Source organism: Mus caroli, chromosome 2 (assembly GCF_900094665.2).
Source record: "Mus caroli chromosome 2, CAROLI_EIJ_v1.1, whole genome shotgun sequence".
NCBI classification, from domain to species: Eukaryota; Metazoa; Chordata; class Mammalia; order Rodentia; family Muridae; genus Mus; species Mus caroli.
Genome location: NC_034571.1, coordinates 134,984,669 through 135,008,207, shown reverse-complemented (window position 1 = coordinate 135,008,207; position 23,539 = coordinate 134,984,669). Strand labels below are relative to the sequence as shown.

At 41.5% G+C, this 23,539-nt stretch overlaps 1 protein-coding gene across 2 annotated transcripts in view; it reads left to right on the top strand.

Annotated features, from left to right (window-relative positions):
• Positions 1-23,539, top strand: part of Kif16b (kinesin family member 16B) — a 272,919-nt gene that overhangs the window by 221,314 nt on the left and 28,066 nt on the right. The window lies entirely within an intron of this gene.

The window sequence follows — 23,539 nt, the reverse complement described above, 5'->3', positions numbered from 1 at the left end:
GGAGAGGAGAGGAGAGGAGAGGAGAGGAGAGGAGAGGAGAGAAGAGTACAAAAGATCTACTAAAATATAAGAGTGTCACATTTGTTAGGGCAGATTTACTGCTTTTTCTGGTAGGAAAAGTCCATTCCTGCTTAGGCCTCAACTTAATGAGAAATTAAGTCATGAGATTTATTTTACCATCCAATGGAGAGAAGGTTAGTGACATGAAATAATCTAGAAGCAAGAATATATTGCATAGATTGGATACCCAGAGTGTATTGCTACATTAATAATCTCTGTCTTTTGGAAACATACTGGATTTTAAAATACATTTAGGTAAAGAAAAATGTTGCTAGTCTGAATTGTATTTTCAGATGTTGACAATAATTTTGCTTCAGCCAGAAAAAGCTGTGTGGAGCTTCAGCCCTGTAGGAATTCAGGGTTGAACTGACTGTAGCCAACAGTCACTTTCCATTCTGTGGAATGGAAACTAACTGTTTCCCCCCACTGTCTATAAAATGCTAGTGTGTGATGAATCACTTTTTAGAAGTAAAGTTTACTCCAGTCTGGCGCACATGAGTGAACCAATGTTCTTTAACACTGCCATGGCTTTACCTTCTCTTAATGGTAGGAAATGAGAGGGAATTTTTTTTTGTTGTTGTTTTGGGTTTATTTTTTGTTTTGGTTTTTTTGAGACAGGGTTTCTCTGCGTAGCCCTGGCTGTCCTGAAACTCACTTTGTAGACCAGGCTGGCCTCGAACTCAGAAATCTGCCTGCCTCTGCCTCCCAAGTGCTGGGATTAAAGGCGTGCGCCTGAGGCACCATTGACCGGCTTGGAATTTTTTTCTTTTAAATAGAATGCTTGCTTGATTTGAAGAGTCAAGGTAACCCAGATAAAATTAAGCCATCTTCAAAGTTCTGTTATTCTGCTGCTATATTAGTCATCTTTAAAAGATTGGAGAAACTTCTAGTATGCCTTATATAGTTCATTATTTTCAAAAGGTTTCATTCCAGAAGTAACCATATCAAGTTTAGTCATGAAGTTTGCTTCTAAAGTTTACCTTCCTGTCCCAAATTAATATTGACAATAAAAAGGGACATTGTTGTACAAATACTAAATACACAGAACAGCTTGATTTTTAAAGTGAACCTTGTAGCTTATTAGCTTCCTGGTTATGAATTACTATGTCAGTTCTTTAATAATACATAGATTTTGCTTATTGTCATACTGTCTCTAAAGTCCCCGAATAGTACATCGAATATGCACTGTATTTGAAACAAGAGATGTAAACTGCATGCACACGTGTGTTTGTACATATACATACCATTTATTTCGTGATTTTTTTTATTCCAATTCTTTAATGAGTTGAATTCATTCTGTGTATTCACATTCCTCTAGCTTCCAGTAGAACTATAATGTACAGGAACAAATGTCTTTTCTCTTTCATATCTTAAATTCTTATGGAGAGAGACTAACTGTGAACAAGGAAAGAAAACAACTGATTTGTCTCGAGGAAGGCTGTGTTTTGGGTGTCATTTTAATTAAGTCTGCTGCCTCATATGAAAATACCAGTGCATAGTGGTGGGGACAGAAGGTGTTGGCATGTTGATGAAAGGCCATCCGGGTCTGGGATGTTTGGCCAGATGGAATTCATGCTCAAGTGAGTAGAGACCAACGCAGAAGAGTTTAAAAAGGGACCTGAGCACATCTCTGTTGGCGCTATTTTATTTTAAAGAAAACATCACAACAGAAGCCATCTGCAAAAGTATGATAAAAGAAAGTTTACCTGGGCTTGGCATGATAGAAACTTGCAAATCAGGGCTTCCTAGTACCAGGAAAAGGATTTGAACAGGGACTTTTATATGTAGAAATCTTTTTGTGGAGGGTGATATGTATATAAACAAGTTGACATATATTATCATCAAATGAAGAAAACCAAACTGGCCTTACTTGTCCATTAGCCTCTTGAGTCACAGATCTGTACCTAGCAACTCAGTAGTGACATTCTGCTTTCTCTTGAATTAGAAAGGACTAACAATAAACAGATCCCTTAGGCACTTTCACTAAGGTGAAGTTCCACAGAGAGAATAAGCAGGACACCTGTAGGGGCCTAACTAGGCAGTTGGATAGCTTTTAACTAGGCAGACCCGGTAAGACTCAAAGAGAGTCTGAGGCCTGAATATTGTGAAGCCATGCAAAAACTTCTAGAATTGAGCACATCTTAAGTTATGGAAAGCAGCAGATACAAAGGCCATGGGGTGGGTTCAGATGAATGGCCCATGAGGTCAAGGTGAGGACGGAGATCGACATCATGATCACTTAGGGTACTAAGCTGGATTCTTAGTTTGTGGGAAGCATTGGTGATAAAACAAGGTAACAGTGCCCTGGTGTCACTTTCTAAAGGTCATTTGAATACTCATTTGGAGACTGGATTGCTAGGATGGCAGGAAGCTCAAATCCAGAATTATATTTTATAGATTAAATTTGAAGATGTTCTTAAACACCCAGTTGGAGATGTCAAGGAAGACGAAGGATAAGTTGGCAGTTTTTACAGGAAGATATATGAACTTCTCCAAAAATAAACGCCGGTGTTTAGATCAGCAATTGTAAGGCCATTTCTTTTACTTTTGTTTTAATTCCTAGCAAAGGTTCAGTATTCAGTCCATTATATTCCTGACTTGTGTTCACAGGGGCCCTTTCCTAAACACAGCCTCAGGACTGAGATGGGAACCAAGAACAAAAATTGCTTTTCTGTGTTGAGTTCAATTTTGTGGCTTATAATTACTTTATCCTGAGGACAAAATACATTAGTTATGAAGGAGACGCTGAGACACATGTGTGAACGCATTTCAAAGAGAACAGATCACAGGAGCAGTGGTCTGAGACTAGCAAACATGGCATGTGGCAGGGGAGGCCTTTGTGGCACCAGTGTGGTTTTCAGCTGCCACAACTAGACATTATGTAAATGCTCACCTACTGTAGGCCTTGCACACCTACTGTGGGCCTGGTGTGGTGCTTTCACCTCCTGTCACTCTCCCTCTGACTGAGCACTCAGTGCTGTTACCAGCTGGGGATGGGGCAGGGGGAGCATTGTGGAGGAGCAATGTGAATGACAGCAACTTGTATGATGAGGTCTCACTGTGTAGCCTCGGTTGACCTGGAGCATCCTGCATCCACCTCCCCAGTGCTCTGATGATGGCCATGTACCACTATATCCATCTTCATCTCCTGTTTCTAAATGAACACTATTAAAATCTAGAATTTAAAAGAATCACATTACATTTGAAATTCTTATAGTGCTTTATTCTAATTCTATATTAATCTTATCCCATCCAAGTAAAGCAACTGTTTACACTTAACATTTCAGGGCAGAGCTTCCGGCTAGAGTTGACTATCTGCTCTGTATGCTCTAGTAAATTTGGGTTTCTTTTGTGCAGCTTGGCTTCACATCATTTTATTCCTTAAGTGTCTGCTGCATCTCAAGATTAGTACTGTTTGCTGGACACTTGTCAGGTATTATTTCTGTCTTTTGTCTGTGTCTATTGTTTTCATATCTGTCTATAATATTAATCTTAATCTCCTACTTTCAAACTGAAAACACCAGAAAACCCTATCCCAGGCACTTGACTTTAACATGGCTTCTTCTGGTAAGCCATGGGATTGCTGTTCCAGGACCGTGGAATTGTCTTTGATGGACACGAGTTTCATAGATATGTGAGGATATATTTTCTTTACCCCACTTCATCACCACATTGGGCTCATTTTTCTGTAGAGTTAGAAAACTATTCTTGTCTTCACCGATGTTCAATGATAAGGTTTCAGAATGATATACATGCACTAATTTTACTCTTTACAATGCTCTAACATTTTGATTGAGTTGGAAGAAAGTTGAAAAGTACAGTGGAATTCAAAATATATGGAATCTGTAATACCCTCGCTAAGATAATCTTTTGACACCTTAAAACTTCAGTTTTAGTTATAGCCTGTAATCTTTTGGAACTTTGTCTAAAATTACATCCTGTTCTTTCACATTCCCTTCTGGAGTATGTTCTCTTGGGGACAGACTCCAAAATAGTTGGATGTGACAGTTCCTTTTATGGAGATTTTGATGAGGTTGTTTCAGTGCTTCTTTTTGGTTTCAAATAATAGATCCTAAGTCCATGCTTTAAAGATTGAGGAAGGTATACCCAAGTTTGTCTGGTTTTGGTAGAGGTAAGGATTGAGGGTCTTCCAGCCCTGATTTGAATGAAATTTTTGAATAAAAAATTTACTATTTAGACAAGACTGGCCTCAAACTCATGGTCATCTACTTGACTCTGCCTCCCAAGTACTGGGATTAAAGGTATGCATCACTATACATGGTAAATATGACCAGTCTTCTCTGAAGGTTGTCTTAAGCCTCTCAGGTATCTATTTGCAGTATCTATCTATAACTTTAAGCTCAACAGGCTCCCATAGACTACTACAGCATCAAGCCCCAGCCTTCGCACCTCTCATTGTCCATCAGGGTAGAAACTCCAGAACTCTGTAGCAATTGGTGCAGAAGGCTGTCTGGTAGCTGGTCCTTTAGCCCCACATTTTACAGGTGAAGGCCCCCACACTTGAAAGATGGGTAGATAATGAGTATCTCTGGCCTGGATCCCATGCTAGAGTGGAATCATTGTTTCCATAGGCAAAACTCCACAGGCAGAACTTCCATAGCCACTACAAAATACATGTATGTGGACTCACCTAGTATGGAGGAGAAAGCTGTGTCTTCCTACTGGGTAACTGTCACTCCTCTAGTCCAGAAGTATCTTACTGGGATAAATGTCAGTTTTTGCTTGGGCAATATTGCCCATTAAGTTGACTTAGCAGCTTTTCAGATTTCCAGAATTCATTAGACAAATTCCCAGACCTTTTTTTTGGGGGGGGGGTGTCCTTCTCTGGATACTCATGGGCATATCTATGACTTCTGATCCACTTGTAAAACTTTTTCTGTGAAGAAATTGTATTATCGTTCAGTTGTCCTTAAATAGTTGACTTATGGAAATATAAACCAAGGAAGATGATTCTGAAGTCAGGCAAGGTGAGAATCCCAATGACCATGACCCTTGGGAAAGTATCTTCAAACTCCTTAACCATTATCCATCACATCTCCCCACAGAGCCCCGTTACTGTGACCAGTTATTTATTGTAATCTTTCTTTAAGGAGATAGACATGTGCATAGTAAGCCAATGACAACAATAAGGGGTTATTGGATCACTAGAGGTCTGACATGTCACCAACAAAGCAGAAGGAACCAAGGGTTTTTATAAGCAAACCAACTTACCAAATTAAGCCACTTGGTTCTATAAAACAATAAGAAATGGAGGGTTTGGAGTGAAAAGATAGAAAACAAAGCTTTAAGATTTTTCTTATAAGACAATGACAATACAAATTTTCTGAAGGAAAAAATGAAACTACGTTCATTCATTTTTTTCACTTATTTATTTATTTAGCTTTTTTGAGGCAGGGTTTCTCTGTGTCAACTCTGCCTCAAACTCAAGAGACTCACCTGCTTCCGCCTTCCAAGTTCTGGAGTTAAAAGAGCCAGAAGGCCTGGCTCCTTTCTCCTCTTTATTACCCTCGAGCAGCATATTAGCATAGAATGGACCCCAGGTGGATCCTGCTCCCTTCAGAGAACAAGTGGGCTTTCGTCCCACTGAAGATGCTGCGTTATTTAGAGATTGTACAATTGTTATTTTGCTTTTATTTATGCATTTTTTAATATTAGCACTTTCTTCCAAATTGCACACAGGCTGACTCCTTAGTTTGCCCCCATGATGTACTGACCTGTATCATGCAGTCTAACAGTACCTCCTGGCTTTGTTTGTTTCTTCTATTGACCTTGTACAGAATCTTAATCAAATTAAATACCATGTTTTTAGATTCCACGCCTGTAAAATCATGATGCCGCAGCTAGTCTGCAGTAGATCCCAGTAACCTCCCCATAAACTGCAGCATCCCCCAGGTTGCATGTTTTTCATATCTCATCACACAGACCATTTCCACAATCCTCTGTTTGTGTATATATGAAAGTCATGTACTTTTACTTTACTAAATGACTGTGCTTTTAATTATCAGCCAAATTGTGCCCTCAGCAATTATGTTCCTTTCCATGTTCACCTGCTCCTCTAAGAAGAAGGTGGAAATACTGTTTATGTCCAGAGGCCAGGATGTACACTTTTGGGTCCTGATGCAGTCTTAAGTCCAAAAACCATATTCACAAAGAATCTAGAAAGGAAATGACAAAAATTTAAAGGCACATCAGTTTTCACATATTGTAATGAATAGCAGAGGCCTGACATAGCCTCCTTCTGGCTTTGTGGGCAACTGTCCTAGGCTCAGAATCTGTTTCATGAACAACTTTTTATAGGCCATAAATCTATAATCCCTAGGGCCATGGAGAGAACTGGTGCTTATGTAGGTTCAAAGGTCATGGCTACTGCCCAGCCTTCTAAAGGACTTTGTTTTTGGTCTTCTTTCCCTTCTGCTTGCCCAGCCTTCTAGAAATTGCCTCAGACTATTTGTGCCCTCCAACATTTATGTGTAAAATTTATTCCATATTTAGTGATATTATACTGGGACCTATGGGGGCGGGGGGTGACTAAGCCATAAAGTTGAAATCCAGTTGAAGGTGATTGATACCCTAATAAAGCGAGTCCAGGATGCTTAGCTCCTCTCTGCTACCAGAGGAGGACAACAAAGGAGGCATTTGTGATGAACAGGCCCTCACCAGGTCTGCTTCACTTTGGTCTTGAATTTCTCCATCTCCAGAAGTAGATTTCTGGTGGGTAAGCATTGCCCTGACTAAGGTGGTTTCTTACAGCAGAGATTAAAATGTGTGACCTGACCCAGTGGAATCTTCCAATGAAAGCAATTAAGCATTGGAATTGATTGAGGATCATTTTGTAATGTTCTTGGTTAGAACATACTTGGTTAGAAATAATTGGTTAGAACATAACTTGGTTAGAAATAATTCTTAAGCCAGTTTGTCTTATGCTGCTTAGAGGCCAAAGAATGAGCAATGAAAATTAGGCATGCTGTGTCTTAAAATATATAGTCAAGGACCTGACTCAGCAGTTAAGAGCAATAGCCACTCTTCCAGAGGACCTGGGTTCAAATCTAGGACTCACATGGACAACCCTCTGTAACTACAGTCTCACTAGATCTCAGGAGATCAGGTGCCCTCTTTTGGCCTCATTGGACACTAGGCATATACATGATACACATACATATAGACAAAATACTCATATGCAAAAAGTAAATAAATAAAATTATGCACACACACACAATCAAAGCAAGTACTAAGTGAACTCCTGATGACTATGCCTGGTAAAAAATAAGTTACATATAATAGGCTTGGCTGCCTATCTATACCATAACTAATTCATCACTTAAAGATCAGTAAGTTACAGAAGTTCTCTGCAGTCAAATCCAATCCTTTGCTGAGTGAGAGAAAAATAATTTTAGAATCTTCAAGTAAAACTAGTAGGTCAAGACCTTGGGCGCAAACTCCGCAGCCAGTCCCACAACACCCAGACGAAGCTCCACTCCCAGGATCATAGGATCAGAGGTAAGGAGGACACAACATCTGCCCCAACACCAAGAATAACTGGGACCAGCAGGATCTAGGAACCCAGCAACCTCCCGACCAATGGCACAGGTTCTTTCCAGTCTGAGCAGATGCCCTGAGCCTACCTTGCGCGTGAACTCCACAGCCAGTCATACAACACCCATAAGAAGCTTCACTCCCAGGCACTCTAAAATGTATAGGATTACAGGATCCCAGGATCCCAGGAGCTTGGTCACACCAGGATCTCAGGGTCCCAGAAGCACCTTAACTCCCAGGCGCTCTGACACATCCAGGATCTCAGGATTCCAGGATCCAAGAATCACAGAATCTCAAAGACAGCTAAACTCTGAGGAGTTCTGACACGACCAGGATCACAGGAACGACAGGCTCCAGTCAGATATATGGAGGGCAGGTAGCACTAGAGATAACCAGATGGCAGGAGGCAAGTGTAAAAATATAAGCAAGAAAAACTAAGGTTCCTTGGCATTATCAGAACCTAGTTCTCCCACCATAGTCCCTGGATACACCATCACACTGGAAAAGCAAGATTTGGGTCTAAAATCACTTCTCATGATGATGATAGAGGACATTAAGAAGGACATAAAAGTTCCCTTAAAGAAATACAGGAGAACATAGGTAAACAGCTAGAAGCGCTTAAAGAGGAAACACAAAGACCCCTTAAAGAATTACAGGAAAACACAATCAGGCAAATGAAATGAACAAAACCATCCAAGATCTAAAAATGGAAATAGAAACAATAAAGAAATCACGAAGGGAGACAACCCTGGAGTTAGAAAATCTAGGAAAGATCACCAACAGAATACAAGAGATAGAAGAGAGAATCTCAGAAGGCAGAAGACACAACCGTCAAAGAAAATGCAAAATGCAAAAATCTAACCCAAAATATCCAGGAAATCCAGGACACAATGAGAAGACCAAACCTAAGGATAATAGGTATAGAAGAGAGCTAAGATTCCCAACTTGAAGGGCCAGTAAATATCTTCAACAAAATTAGAGAAGAAATCTTACCTAACCTAAAGAAAGAGATGCCCATGAACACACAAAAAGCCTACAGAACTCCAAATAGAGTGGACCGGGAAAGAAATTCCTCCTGTCACATAATAATCAAAACACCAAATGTGCAAAACAAAGAAAAGCAGTAAGGAAAAAAGGTCAAGTAACAAAGGCAGACCTATCAGAATTACACCAGACTTCACACCAGAGACTATAAAATCTTGAAGATCCTAGATGCAACTCCATAGAGAGAACAACAATATCAACCAACCAGACCCCCTCCAGAGCTCCCAGGAACTAAACCACCACCAACCAAGAAGTATACATGGCTCCAGCTGCATATGTAGCAAAAGATAGCCTTGTCAGGCATCAATGGGAGGAGAGTCCCTTGGTCCTATGAAGGCTTGATAGATGCCCCAGTGTAGGGGAATTGAGGGCAAGGAGGAGGGAGTGGGTGGGTAGGTGGAGGAGCACCCTCATAGAAGCAAGGGGGGGGGGGGACAGGGGTTCCTAGGAAGGGTGAAAACCGAGAAAGGGGATAACATTTTAAATGTAAAAATAATTCAAAAAAAAAAAAAAGGTCACTGTGTTAGAAAAATTGGGTTTTGTGCCTTCTGCTCTTCATTTGGTGCCCAGTGGGTATCAGTGGAGGGAAGAAAACAGAGATTGTCTTAGGGTTTCTATTCCTGCACAAACATCATGACCAAGAAGCAGTTGGGGAGGAAAGGGTTTATTCAGCTTACATTCCCACATTGCTGTTCATCACTGAAAGAAATCAGGACTGGAACTCAAGCAGGTCAGGGAGCAGGAGCTGATGCAGAGGCCATGGAGGGATGTTCTTTACTGGCTTGCTTCCCCTGGCTTTCTCAGCCTGCTCTCTTATAGAACCAAGACTACCAGCCCAGAGATGGTCCCACCCACAAGGGGCCTTTCCCCCTTGATCACTAATTGAGAAAATGCCTTACAGTTGTATCTCATGGAGGCATTTCCTCAACTGAAGCTCCTTTCTCTGTGATAACTCCCACTGTGTCAAGTTGACAGAAAACTAGCCAGTACAGAAATGAGGTTATTTAATTCATATGTGAACCTTCAGTTTGTGCTTATAGAACCATTTCTCACCTTCATTTTCCAAGTAATTTCCCCAAAGTAGCACCAAATAAAGATGAGAAAAGAAACTAGCTATTGGCCTCATATTTGTGTTGGAGAGATATTTACCGTCCATCACTGCAGTGTATTCTAAATGGTTTATATCCAGCATCCCACGGATAGTACAAAAAATTGCAGATGTACTCACTTCCAAAATTATAATGCTACCAACCGTAGCCACGGGAATACCCAGTAAGCTTTCAACGAATTCAGTTTTACAAAGCTCTCAGCGTCCTTGAATCTTTGAGTAGCAAATAGCTATGTAGTCAAAAATAGAAGCTTTCTGACCTGCCCTGTTATCATCCAAGTCCCAGGTAGCCAACTGAGTGGTTTACACCACACCATTCTCTTGGCTTGGTGAATAGTTGGTGTTAGAGTCACTGCTTTCAAGATAAGTAGAGAAAGAAAGACCTGAATTCAGAGAAACTAGATTGCCTTGGGATGGTTTTCTAAAAATATATGGAAAGAGACCCTAGACTAGCAAATCCTGACTTTGTAAATTTTATGCAGGATCCATATGTTTATGTTTATGTAGTAACACAGCAGCCTCCTCTGGATGGGCTCTTTAGCTCCTAATTAAGATACCGCCTGCTTTTCCCTTCATGCCCATCTTGGCAGCAGTAGTTGAATGTTCAGTTTCATAGGTCTCTAATGCTAAATAGTGAGAGCCAGTAACCAGTGAGAGAGCGCCTTGAATAGTCTCAGCATTAACAACAAAGATAGGCCACAGCATGAACAGTAAAGAACTCCTGAGTCCCTAGAGATGTGGGCTTGTGTTGTTCTGTCTTCTGTAGCAATGAAAGATAGATTACAACTAGAAACTATTTTCAGAGTATGAAATCTACATTCTAAGGGCTCTTCATGACTGAGCAACCCATGTGTTTACTTTAGAAATAAGAAGTCAATACTCAGACAGAAATCAGTTAAAAGTCATACAAAGAACTTTAAATGAACATGGTTTATGTGTGCTGATTGTTGGTCTCATGTTCATCCTGTGTCTCCCTCTCGGTTTCTGCATTTACTAAACAAGAGAATAGTTGCAGAATTCTGTAAATGAGACAAAATATCACAAAAATTTTTAAACATTTGTTCATAGCAAGTCCCCATGGACTACTAACTTAGATAGCCAGGAATTGTGCCCTTTTCTTTGAATGTCAGTACAGTGACAAGTTCTGGCCTATTTCAGACCTAGAAAGAGACAATTAACATCATAGCAAGAGGTGGGAAATGCAAGCATTGAACTGAATCTAACTTCTTATTTATTCTTGAAAACACAGTATTTAATATTCACAGATCTGACTGTATTTCTTACTTTCAAAAATTACTGTAACATACATGAATGTTATCAGGTCTGTCTTCACTGGTTCACGCCTGAATGAAATTGACACCAGCATAGGGAAGAGTGAGACTGTATATGTGGGAAAATTAATCTCTATACCAAATATAGCCAGAAGCCATGCAACCCTGTCTACATTTCTAAGCCCACTGCCTCGGTGTGGCAGCATTTTGGAGAGATGAAAACAGTTTGTGTTAGTGACTTGTACTCCTTGGGATGTTAACTGAGCCACCCACAGGTCTTGCCTTGCTCTCCTGCAGTAGGTGGGTCATGAGGGTCAGCATGTGCCAGAGTCTGAGAGGGCCTAGGTTCATAAATCTTGTGTGCAGTGGGTACAGTCCACCCCATCAGAGGTCTGCAGGTGGCCCCGTACTCCCAAAAGGCCGCTGCTTCATGCCTCTAACAAATCAAACCTGGGAGAGAATTGCTTATTTGTTTGTGAGTGTATTTCTCAGTGACAGCTGTTCCTATAAGGCCTTGGGAGCTGCTATTAATTTTGAGTAGTCAAAAATGCTTCCTTCTAGTCAGCTGTGAGAGTTATGGCAACCTTTCGATGAGTTTTCTTTATTTGCATTTCTCAAAAGCTGGGGCGGCTGAAATTTATAGCCATAAGCCTGCAGGGTGTGGCTGTTTCAAAAGCTGCCAGTTATATGCAGGTAGGTTTCTTTGTAAATGGCAAACTGGAGTTGACTTCACCAAGGAAAGGGCCACATTCCATTTTTCCGTGCAGTCTTTAAAACTTGAATGCTAGGTGGGTAGCTTAGTGTCGCTGACTAGGAAATGAAGAATGGACATACACATGTTCATAGAAGTCACTTGATTTCCTTGTACTAGTAAGAACTCCACAACTTTTTTAGTTTTCAGTTTTTCTTTGGTGATTCAGCTTTATCTTCTTTATTGTTAAAAAAAAAATCACAAAACATAAGCTAAGCTTTTCATTACTTATTTCCTACATCTTAGGCTGCCATTATTTCTATCTTAAGTAATAATGATGCCACTCATCAAACCCCACTCTCTCTGTTACCTCCAAGATGTTCTGGACTCCAAACTCAAAAGTGGACTTGGCCAGGAGGGGAAAGCTTTTAATAGAAGCAGACTTTTCTATTACATTTAGCTTGCCTTTCTGATGGCAGCAATCTGGCCAACTGTAACAAACTTTGAGTCCTGAGTTGGAGTTTGATGACTTTGAAGAAAAGTAGACTAGGTGTATTCACTGGGAATCAGAAAGAGAAAAGTTAAAACCATCATACAAATGAAATTTTCCCTCTGATCAGTAAGAAATGCCATGGTTTAACAGAATTCTGGTTTTATATCTGATATGCATACATATGAATGTAGATATAGCTACTTGATGTTTGTAGCCTTCCAAACTGGAGTTACATACCACATAAAGTGTCTATGCTAGTTCTGTGTGACTGTTAATCATTTTACTCCCATGAATATTCTTCAAATAGCACTGTTTTGTACCCGACACATGCAGTTGTGTTAGTTGACTAATAGAACAAAGCTGCTTACTTCATTTGGAGATTCTTCATGTACTAAGAGAAAGACAAATTCCATGAGAAGTCAGTAGGCCTCAATATATTAATTTCATTTTCCTAATTTTCTTCCTTTTGTCTCTAGAATGTTTTATTTACTGAATTGCAAAGCAAGTTTGTTGTTATTATTTCTCTCAGACCAAAAAAGAAAAAGTGCTATTTTAATCTTCATCTGTTTCCAGTGTTTTGCTCTGCATAATCAAATTTCATAATTATGCAAAGTAGGCCATAGAGCTGTTGTTAAAATTTCTTCCAGCACTCTCTAGCCTATCATATCTCCCACAAACACCCAATTTATTTGACCTCAGTCATCATTTTTAACTTTAATATCCAATTTTCCCAGAAGAGCTCAAATGCCTCTTCACCATTTCCCACTCCTGCTGGGAGGCCAGCGGCTGTAGCTGGAAAGGATGCCATTTTGAGAGTTTTCTCATGAATACTGAGTCACCATTTGTGACTGTCCTTCTTCTGTTTTATAACCTCTCGAAAACTAACACGTTTCATTATTATATTGGGCTTCATTCTCCCTCACATCTGAGCCTCACTTGAAGTGAGAATGGTATGAAAGTTTTAAGGGAAGTAAGATGCACTCCTTGACAGCAATACAGTGTAGCCAAGATAATAGGTAAACCCCTCCATGTGTCTGAAGTGTCCCTTGTAGCTCAATGTGGAGAGATTTTAATCACCAGCACTAGAGTTCCAGGATTTCAGCAGAGTGGAAACATAAATATCTCTGCTCAGTTCCTTCACTGGAACAGAGGATGAAACCAGGAACTAGAATGTTCTGCAAGTTGCTCTCAATTGTATAACCTGTGATTTGCTGAGCTAGGATTTGCAACCCAATCGTGCCAAATCACAGGTTATTAAAAGAAAAAAAAAAGACATATAGTGTTCATTTAACCATTCCTTTAAACTTATAAAAAGAGTAATCATTTTTATTGTTTCTATAAAAGTGATGCATGCTCATTTATAAAAATTGTGCATGGTATAAGAAATAGAAGAAAACAACAGGTCATTCTCTAACTACAATGAATGTTCCTGCCTAATGAGTACTATTTTAATTTTGGAAATGTATAGGCAAATATATGGATAGATATAAAAAGGAATTAAAGAGAATGGACCAAAAGAAGGAAACATGATGCTTTTAAACATTATGTTTATTCTAGATCTACTGTTTTAAATACAAGTATTCAATTGAATTTGAATTTTGCTTGCATTTAACACAAGTGAAAGCAAAACTGAAGAAATTGTTGAACTTTAAAGTGTCTCTGCCATGAGATATAAGTCCTCTAAAACTAGTGTGACTTCAAGAAAAATGATTATTAAAAAATTAGTGCTAAAGTTTTCAAGTATCATGTTTGTGTCTGCAAATTATCAGTTGACTGTCCTAAAATAAATAGGATTCGTTAACGCCCACCTCCCAGCTTCTCACATTATCATTTCTAGAGTATCAGCTCATATAATATTCACATTCTTTTGCAATGAACTTTTGGTAAAACCTATGTATGTGTTTTAATAGAGCTAAATGGTCTTTATCCTGGTCCCCTACTTCTGAGATCTTCTTAGGCTATTTCTTGGCTTTTATGGTCATTGGATATTCTTGTGTAGTTATACCTTGATGTCTTTCACCTTCTTTCTTGCATGTTTGCAGGTGCCTCTCAATGGCTTTGTCCCTCCATGCCATATGCTGGGGGGGGGGGTTCCCTCCCTCCTTGACAGTGAAAAGCTAGTTGAGATCCTAGAACTTAAATTCCTTGAGACTTGACCCCTAGGACTAGCCCCACTCAGACCTCCTAACAATTATACAAGGCTGTGCTGAGCTTGCAGCCACTCCTGTCATAGAGTTGAAGGCTCCAGCATCCATGTGTCCAGTTTGGGGTCAGTGACATGACATGTGACTTTACTTCTCTGATGGATCTAAGTTGGCTTGTTGATTTCTAGGTTAGCACTTTTCCTGGGTGGGTATAGAAGCAATACCTTTTCAAGTTTCTTACATATAGGATCAGAAACCATAAGCCTAACTGTGGAAGGTTAGCATTAGGATAGCACAGTCTGCACCACTAGCCAACATGGGTGTACTGTTGCTGACCACAGCCTGCACCCACGTTTCCCTCCTAGGATCCATCTACAATGCTATACTTACTGCATTTACTCCTTATTGCCCTTGTACTTGCCTTTGTATTTAATGCCTACAACACTGGTCAGGAATTTTACAGAATGTTCTCAGCTGAGATTTCTGTCATTTTCTCCTGATTAGCTGAAGGCTGTAGATTGAGGAGAGGCAGAGGTCAGGAGTGATGTCTCAAGCATCACTTCCTATCACTCTGACCCATCACCACTGGCAGTGACCTGATCACCTGTCCAAGGTTTCTCTACTGTAAAAGGCTGCACTTCCCTAAGGATCCAGCATCTTCACAGATCATGTCAACCTGTGCCTGGGAGCTTACTTATCTATTCTTCCCTTTTGGTTTGTTTAATCAATTAATCATTACTTTTTTTTTTTTTTTTGGTTCTAGACCAGTGCTGTTATTTTCCTTGTTTTGTACTTCAGCTGCCTCCAACAGTGTTCCTCAAAGTGACCCTGCTGGGGTTTTGAGTTCTTCAAGGTCATCTGTGTCTTCTCTGCCTCAGACCTAAAGCAAGCCACTTCTCCAGGGCAGACTTGTTTTTCCATCCTCTGTTTCTCAGTCTGCAGGCCATATGTTTCTTTGGGCTTTTTTTCCTAAGACATGATCTGTATGGCACATATGTGACTAAATACTCACTTGTCTGAGTTCTCCCAGTCATTTGGCCATTCATTCGGTCCTATGTGTTTATCATCTGACATTTGTTTTCTTTAACACCACCCAAAGCCATGACCTCTTTTTTTTTTTTTTGGCAAAATGCCGTTATACAGATGTTCTAGGGAGAAGGAAAGCAGTAGGTGAAGGTCTACCAAAGTAGCTTAGAATTTCTTTTAAAATGTTCTCTCCCCCCTCCCCTTCCCTCTCTCCTTCCTTCCTCCTTACCTCTCCCTCTCCCTTCTTCTCACCCTCCCTTTAAGATATTCAGGACAGTAAGATCCCTGTCTGTGAGTGATAGAGCTTCAGGCCTGCCCTCTGGCCCTTTCTTCATCTAGTACCCGAGATCTAGGCTTCCATGGACTCTTGTTCCTGAGCCTTGCCTGCTTCTGCCTCTCAGAGGGCATTCTGTATCCAGATATATAATCTTTTATATACACATGTATCCAGATATATAATCTTTCATTGCTGTGTGGCTGTAGTACCTGAGGGTGTGGGTGATTGCATTCACGGGTGGTTTGCCATCTCATGAGGTGGGTAGTGAGGTATGATGAACAAGCTTCTGGGTGACCTCTATACCCTGCTCTCTCCTTGGGGTGGAAACTCTGCAGGTGGCTTGAGGTGTGGCAGTCCCCTGCATTACAGACAGTTTTTTTACTGTTTGTTCCTTGTTGTTTGTAGCATTTTATGAGGAGGTAATGAAGGGCACATGTGTCCTCTTAGCCAGACCCATTCTGCTCACTGTCATGGATTCTAGAAGTTGGTCTTAGTCCTGTTGTGTTTTCAGCATGTGACTCTGTACTGCACAGGGGAAATGCCATGCTTGTTCTTCATGAAGCCGTCTAGAAAAAAGGGAGACTCGGGCTGGTGAGATGGATCAGTGGGTAAAAGCACCCGACTGCTCTTCCGAAGGTCCAGAGTTCAAATCCCAGCAACCACATGGTGGCTCACAACCATCCACAACGAGATCTGGCACCCTCTTCTGGAGTGTCTGAAGACAACTACAGTGTACTTATATATAATAAATAAAAATTTAAAAAAAAAAAAAAAAAGGGAGACTCTCCCCTGGGTACCAGATGCCAAATATCTCCAACATTTTATATAAATCAGCCATATTTGCCAAGTCCCCATAAAATTCAGTTGTCATGAGGACAATAGAACTTCAGAGACTTTAATTTTTTAAAATACGGGACACCGATATTCCCTTGTCAGGGGTTACAGAGGGAAGAAAGTGGAGCTGATACACATGATGTTTTTTTCCTGACAGGATTTCTCATGAGTGTGGGAACTAAAAAAGGGGGCTGGGGAAGGAAGGGGAAGGGAGGATAGCCCACGTCCGGCCAGAGTTACCCCTATGCTCTGGGCAGGCAGAAGTAGGAGGGCTGCCGGACGCTTTCTACTCTGTCCCAGGTGGGCATCTAAGCCACGGACCCCACTCGACGGGGCCTGGACAAGGGGAAGCCCCCAAAACCAAGGGGCCCTAGGGTGACACTCGTTGCCCCGGGGTTATGGGATAGAGGGCTGAGGGAGAGAGGTTCCCATGCAGGCGAGAGTAAGCACAGATGAAGAGACAGTCTACCACTGACTCGACTCGATGGGGGGGGGGGTGAACAAGGGGCAGCCCCCGAAACCAGGAGGTCCAGGGGATATGGGAGAGAGGGCAGAGGGATGTGTCTTTCCAGAGGGGGAGGGAAAGAGCCCATGTCCGGCCAGAGCTCCTGTGCTCTGGGCAGGCAGATGTAGGAGGGCTGCCGGACGCTTTCCACTCAGGTCCAGGTGGGCATCTAAGCAACTGACCCCACTCGACAAAGAGGGGATGGTGAACAAGGGGCAGCCCCCAACCAGGGCCCCAGAGTGTCACCCTGTAGTCCCGGGGTTATGGGAGAGAGGGCTTAAGGAGATAGGGTTCCACACAGGCGAGAGTAAGCACAGCGGGCCTTGAGTCCAGGAGATAGTCTGTGGTTTTAGAGCTTTATTATAGAAAGGCAGGGAGAAAGAGAGGCGGTGGAGAGAGAGAGACTGGCTATGGCAAAGAGGAGAGAAGGGGGGAAGGGAGAGAGAGAGAGAGCGAGAGAGAGAGAGAGAGAGAGAGAGAGAGAGAGAGAGAGAAAGGCTAGAGAGGAAGAGAGGAGAGTAAGGGGAGTAAGAACAAGAGAGCAAGAGGAGTTAGAGAGCAAGGTGGGGCCAAGCAACCCCTCTTATGATATACTGCTATCTTTTCTGTTGCTAGGTAACTGGGGAGGACTCTAGCCTAAAGGTCAGAATCTTGGGACACTGCCTACATGACTACTAACCATGCTTCTCTTGTGGGGACTGAGGGGGCGGTAACTTTAACTGGATCCAGGATTCCAAGAGACATGAGAGAACTCCTTCCAACCCATGTAGGTGAATTATCACCACCGGGTCCTGGGGTTCACCATCTCAGCTCAACTGGAGACCAGACTGTCTGTGCATAGCCCAATGCCCCACACATGAGAACCAAATCTAGAGTATCTACCAAGTTACACTGATGAGGCACTAAGAACTGTCCTGTGAAATACGGAGTGCTTGGTGCGGGGCACTGAAAAGGTTGGTCCAGTGAGAAGACTGGAAGTGGGTTTGGAGTTTTCTTTTTAGCACGAGAAACCAGAAAAAAGGAAGAAAGTCCAGTGTTTGTGGGTCATGAGTGGAGACTAGAAAGATCGTCAGTGCTCTCCCTAACACTTCCATGCATTCCTAGCTTGACAGCAGGTCAACCCCAGGGTCCTCACCTGATTTGTGTGTGTGTGTGGGGGGGGAGGGTTATCTATTTATTTGAGGCAGAAGAGTCAACTCAGGTAAAAATAGCAGTAAGTATAGAAAACGGGTTTAGGAATGTGACTATAAAATAACATGAGGCTTGGGAGATGGTTCCATCCACAAGGTGCTATTGCAAGCATGAGGACCTGAGTTCAGATGGCATTAAGCCACATTAAGAAATCGAGGCTTAGAAGCAAGTGTCTGTAATAGCATCTCTAAGGAGGCAGGCACAGAGGATCCATGGGACTGGTCTGCAATTCAGGCTAGCTGAGTCAGTGAGTTCCAGGTTTAGTGAGATTCTCTCTCAACAGCTACGGTTGAGTGTATGAGGAAAACACCTTTGCTGACATCCATATGTCCATTCACATGTGCACATGTACCCAGACACATGAACACATACAGAGATGTTCTACACACAACCACAGTAGTCCCTATTACTCACAGAGGACATGATCTAACCCCCCCCCCCCCAGTGGATATCTTACCTCCACCTCCACCAAGTACAAATGCTCTGTATACTGTGTTTTTCCTATGCAACCCTACCTATGGTAAAGTATATTTTATTCTGTAGTAAATGTTACATAGATGTGTACACACTCCCCATACTTGCCCCTACCTGTCACCTGGTCTTTATCTCTCATTTCCAAATGCTACTCTGTAGAGCTTCCCAGCCTCTGCATACAGTTCTTACTTTCCTTTCCGTATTAAGTAAGAGCCTTCACCTTTTCACTAAAAAGCATTTTTATAGATTTTTATTTGGCATATGCAAATTGTCACCATTACTCCTCTTTGATATTTCTCCGTGTTTCCTTGAATATAAGCACAGCTGAGCTGCAGGTAGCTGCTGTGTGCCTAACAGGAGAGTAGTTTATCCAGAATGGACCCATGGATAGGATGGAGTAGGAAGCTAGGAGAGGGGTAGGTGAAACTATGAAGAGTCAGGCCACAATACTCAGCTCAGCTTGCTCCCTGGGCCAGCTATCCCAACCCTCTTCAGCTGTTTTCATATTTTAATGTTAGATTTTCTTTGTTAAAGATGCTTTGTGTGTGTGTGTGTGTGTGTGTGTTTTCCTCAATGCTGGAAGGAAAATATATTCTTTTGGAGTTAATTAGTTGAGATAGATTAGATTAATAATTCAGCAATGGAGAATATTTTCACTCAGAAGATAATCTGACTGGGATAAACTAGGTGACTCTATCAGTCATGTTAAAACAGCTGAATTTTATTCAGGGCTCAAATATTCAAATATTTGAATATCAAATATTCTTTAACAAAGTTGTCATTTTCATCTATTCTGCTGAACTAATACATAGCCAGGCCTAGACCCCTCTGTTAATGGTCTCTAGAGGGGGAGAGCGATGGCAGGCCCCTCTCTCCTAGAAGGAAGAGGTTCTTTCACACTGTGAGGACATTTTCCTGTGTATTTGACTTGTGTCTTTGACTTTCAGTATTGGTTTGTTTGGGCCTTAGCCCTGCCACTAGGGTTAGAACCAACACCTTGAGTTTCTAAAATCAACTTTCCCTGTGCTTTCCTTCCTGCCTCTTCTAGTTTACATTGCTGTTACTGTAATGAAACCCTCTGACCAAAAGCAGCTTAGGGGAGAAGGGATTTATTTCAGCTTACACTTCTGAGTCACTGTTCAGCACTGAAGGAAATCAAGACAGGAACCGAAGCAGAAGTCAGGGAGGAATGCCATTTACCTCTGTGATCTCTGGCTTGTGCTCAGTGGCTTTCCTATACAACCCTGGTATGCTTGCCTAGAGGCAGCTTTGCCCACAGTGAACTAGACCCTTCAGCATTAATTAATAATTAAGACAGTCCTTCACAGGCATGGTTGTGATTCCCTCTTTACATGACTCTAGGTTCAAGTTGACAGCTGAAGCTAACTAAGACATTCTCCTTAGCTATGTGTCTGGGTAACTGGTGTTCTTATCTTCAGGTAGACAGTGTGTATTGATAGGGCATGAAGAGTGTATGTGCCCTGGAGTCTCCCTACAAGAGGCCCATCAGGAACTGAGCCTTTCATGATTCTCTGAATAGGCCTTTGCTCTATGAGTATATATGCCTAGAGTCTCCTTACAAGATGCCCATCAGCCTCTCTCCCTGATCGTTCCCCACACATTGTTCTGGTGCTTCATTGAGGTGTATGTCTTCATCAAGGATCTGTTGAGAATTCCCATGGGGACTGTGGGAACTGTGGGTTGCTGCCAGCAGTCGCGTGTACACAGCTTACTACACTGATGGTAGAGCTACTCACTTTCATCCTTATCCTCGATCACCAGAGGCTTCAGAGCAGCATCTTCCTCACTCCACAGACCTATTCACAGAATTGTATTGAGAAAGCTCAAGTCTATCTTTACCTTTCTGTCACAGGAGCTGAGCCTTTCATGACTCTCTGAATAGGCCCTTGCTCTATGAGTATATATGTCTGGAAATCATTGAAAGTCTTTTCTTTTCTTTCTAAATTCTGAATGTAAGTTTTTCCTAGAAGTTACACATAGTTGTTTCAGAGTCTGGATATTAGCAACACAAATGCTGAGCTCCACTTGAGGAAGGTGGTCCACTGAAAAACCTTGAGTATTACTGTTGGCTTACTCCAGCTGCCTGCATCCCTCTCAGTGTGTCATTTCTGACTGACGATGTGAGGATACTATAAATAACTTTCCCTGTCAGAAATCACTTCACCTCGTAAGAAAATGACAAAACAACCAAGTGTGAAAACATGCTGGCCATGTTCTCGGCATCGCTGTCAGGGGGACACATGTGTAAGATGAAGTTGAGGTTGGATGGGTATCAGAAGACAGACTCTGGGGAGAGGCATGCTGTGCCAACAAAGCCAGATTATAAATAAACAAAGTTTGCTCCATGAAGTCACAAGTCGAGCAGACAGAGGGCCTGAAGACATGCAGCTATACTGTTTGCTTATGCAGTGAATTACCAGACCTCGGAACAACTAATAATTCATGTGGCTTCCTTCCATTCAACTTTCCTTGCTAACGCTTCATAGAAGCTTGTCAAGTTCAATACAATGTCCTTAGTGTTTCCCAAGAGAGAATATTTGGGTGGAAGGAAGTCCAGCTAGTTAGCTAGTTAAAAGGCAACCTGTCTCAATTTGAACCTCTCTCATCTTGTTGCCTCTAGCCTTTCACTCTGCCCTGAGGCACTTTCAGAGTTAAATGACAGAAACAAATCAGAGAATTTGTGCCAAAGGGAAAAAACAAGCCTCCACCCCAAAAATTCTCTGCCCTGGCCTACAGACCGTGTATGTGGAACTATCCACCCTCTTGACAGTTAACTTTGGAAGGGAATGATAAAGTCATCAGTGGCACCATTATTAAGGGAAGAAAGAATCTCTAAAGAAAACACAATGTCTTCATTCTAAAAAGGCAAAATGTATATAATTTCAGGATTAGCCACTTTGTATTGGATAACACCACTTGGTATTGGACTCTCCCCTGGGCAAAACTATTTCTTCAACTCTCAGCATTCCTTAGTTGCCTATAGTTCCTTGTTTAGGGCTGAGGTCTCATGAGCCTTCACATTAGCAGGTCTCTGGTGGTGCCTTGCTTGGGCCTTACTTAGGCCTTGCTAAGGCAGCCATATTAATGAGACTATGGGCATAGCATCTTTGACATTTCTGGAAGATAAAATCTCATAGCAAAGTTCCTGTTCCTCTGACTCTTACAATCTTTCTAATTCCTCTTCAGATACGGTCCTAGATAAGCCTTAGGTTCAGGAGCTGTGTTGTAGATGCACATGCATGTGCATACATGCATCCACACATTTGTATGTACATACATGACAACACTTAAAGAAATAGTGGCCATGAGGTGGTGTGTAGCAAGGGTTGTGGGGAGAAAGGAGAGGGAGAAATTATATAATTATATTTTAATTTCAAAAAAATTTAAGGGATAAACTAGTTGAATGGCCACTTAAAAAGATGGTCAACATTAGTAGATAACAGAGAAGTGCACACATGATGCACAGGAGAAATGACTACTTACCTACCAGAATTGCTGATATGGCCCAAGTATTAGTGGAGACCTGACACAGCTGAGCTTCAGTAAGAGAGTCAGTTACTAAAACCTCCTTCACAGCTTGCCCAGTAGTTTTATTTAAATTTAGCTGAGCGCATAGCATACCATGTGACCCAGCATTTCTTATCTTCTAACAGTAGGACAAACAAAAGTACATGGATTTGTCCATTAGTAGACCTAGGGGGAAATATTCCTACCAGCACAGTTCACAAAATCTCCAAAGCAGAAACTAACAAAGAGCTCAAGAACTGCAACAGGAAAAACCAAACCAAACAAAAACAAAAACAAGCAACAACAAAGACAAAAAAAGTTAGGTGAACAAGTTGTAGGAAGTTGGCATAACAAAATACCGAACACCAACAGGGTCTGCAAACCATCCCTACATGCAACTATCAATGGATCTTCTAAGCACAGTGCACAACAAAAAGATGTAGACTCAAAAACCTTGTATGGTGCCTTTTGCACTAAGTTTGTAAATAGAACAAAACTCTACTAGTGTTGCAAGCCTATAGTTCCAGTCAGAGGGAAGAAGCCAGAGGATTAGAAGTTCAACACAAGCCTCTAAAACATAATGAGTTCCTATCACAAAATTGTAAAGGTGAAGACAGGACTGAATCACAACTCAGTGGAAGAAGTTGTCCATTTGCATGAGAGTCAGTGTCAGGACCTCCCACACACCATGGAAAGAGAGTCATCACTTGCTATTAGGAAAGCAGGGCTACTGCTTTCCCACCTAAGGGGGAAGAAGGAGCTGCAAAGACTACTTCCTGGCACAGCAGTGTCCATTTCGAGAATCAGGTGCTGGCTGGCTGCAGTATGCCCAGTTTGAACATTAATCAAGTTTTTCTTTTATACATTGCATTTGCTGGTATTTCTAGCATATCTTATGGTGTTTGTAACATCTTAAATACACAGAAGCTAGTTTTTAATATTTTTAAGCTTTAGCTGTAGCAATATAAATTTAAATCAGCGTAGTGATTTGCACAGGTATAAATTGGAGTTTTGTGGCCTATTGTGCCCTATTTTGTTGAAGAAATATTCATTTTTTTTCTTAATAATGCTTCATTGACTTCAATTTATCCACCAAAGGTAAGAAATAAGAAAACAGTGAATTCTACACACAGCAGCAATTATTTCAGCTTAGCATCAATTCTGTCAAGGCAAGCCTGGCTTGTCAGGGTCTCACCAGATTATACAGTCCTTCCTAGCCTGGCCATATAATATAAGACTTACATTATTAAGATCTGTATGCCAAGAAGAAGGAGGAGGAGAAGGAGGAGGAGGGGGAGGAGGAGGAGGAGAAGGAGAAAGGAGAAAGGAGGAGAGAGGG